Genomic DNA, 1,157 nt, shown 5'->3' with positions numbered 1-1,157 from the left:
TTGATGTGAAGTTATTTGAATAGCTATAATATAAAATGCAAATGATGGGAAAACCAGTGGAAACCATTAAGAGAGCAAATACCACAGAGACAGTGAACCAGATGAAATATATTTATGAGAAGCAACTTGAAAAGCTATAGAAGAAAATACAAAAGTTGGAGAAAGAATTTTTAGTATAGATAAGGAGATAAAAAAAATTAAAAAATCATCACAAGACAGAGAGGTCCAGGGTCCAGCCAACACAGTACTGGAAATAACAGAAAAGCATGAAAATGCAATCCAGAATATTAAGACTGAAAAGGCAGAAGTGTCCAACACGCTGGTAGAACGAAAAAGTAGAATTGAAGAGATGGGACAGAGAGTCAGTGAGCTGGAAGACAAGAAGAAATAAATTTGGAGAATTTTACTCTGATATCTTTTATGTTTTTATTTTGGGGTCTAGACTATTTGGTGTTTGCAATGTTTCTTACATATGGATTTCCCTGCTCTTCAAAATACCTGGGAAGTTTTCTTCTACTACTTCTTTCACAATTTTCTCAGTGATTTCTCTGTTGCTCCCAAATTCTGGAATTTCAATCATATATATGTTATTCCTTTTGATGTCATCCCACCTGATTATAATGTTTTCTTCATTTTCTTTATGTCTCATTTTTTATTTTTCTTCTTTGATGTTTCAAGTCAGGTTCTTAATAGATGACACTGTTTAAAAAAAAGATAAAAGACACAGATAACTCAATTAAAAAATGGCAGAGATAGCATCATAACAGAAAATAAAGACTCATAATGTCAAGAAAACAGTAGTCTTCTTTATTAATCATAAAAAAACCTAAAATTACTGCACTCAACTAAACCTCAATTCACTTAGTTTTCATGTGAACATTCTCCAGACTTAATCACTTATTAGGACACAAAGCAAGCCTTAAACAATTAAAAAACATTGAAATAATAGAAAGTATTTTCTCCAATCTGAGGAGGACCTCATGCACTTACTGCAGAGGGTCAAGGACTGCAGCCTTCAGTATGGACTGAGGCTCAAGGTCAAGAAGACAAAAATTCTCACCACTGGACCAATCGGTAGCATCAGAATGGATGGTGAAGAGATTGAGATTGTTCACAGCTTCAGTTTGCTCGGCTCCACGGTCAACACTCTTGGCACC

Source organism: Elephantulus edwardii, unplaced genomic scaffold (assembly GCF_000299155.1).
Source record: "Elephantulus edwardii isolate Elephantulus edwardi_28Jun2011 unplaced genomic scaffold, EleEdw1.0 scaffold00517, whole genome shotgun sequence".
Lineage (NCBI taxonomy): Eukaryota > Metazoa > Chordata > Mammalia > Macroscelidea > Macroscelididae > Elephantulus > Elephantulus edwardii.
Note: the sequence above shows the minus strand (reverse complement) of the source record.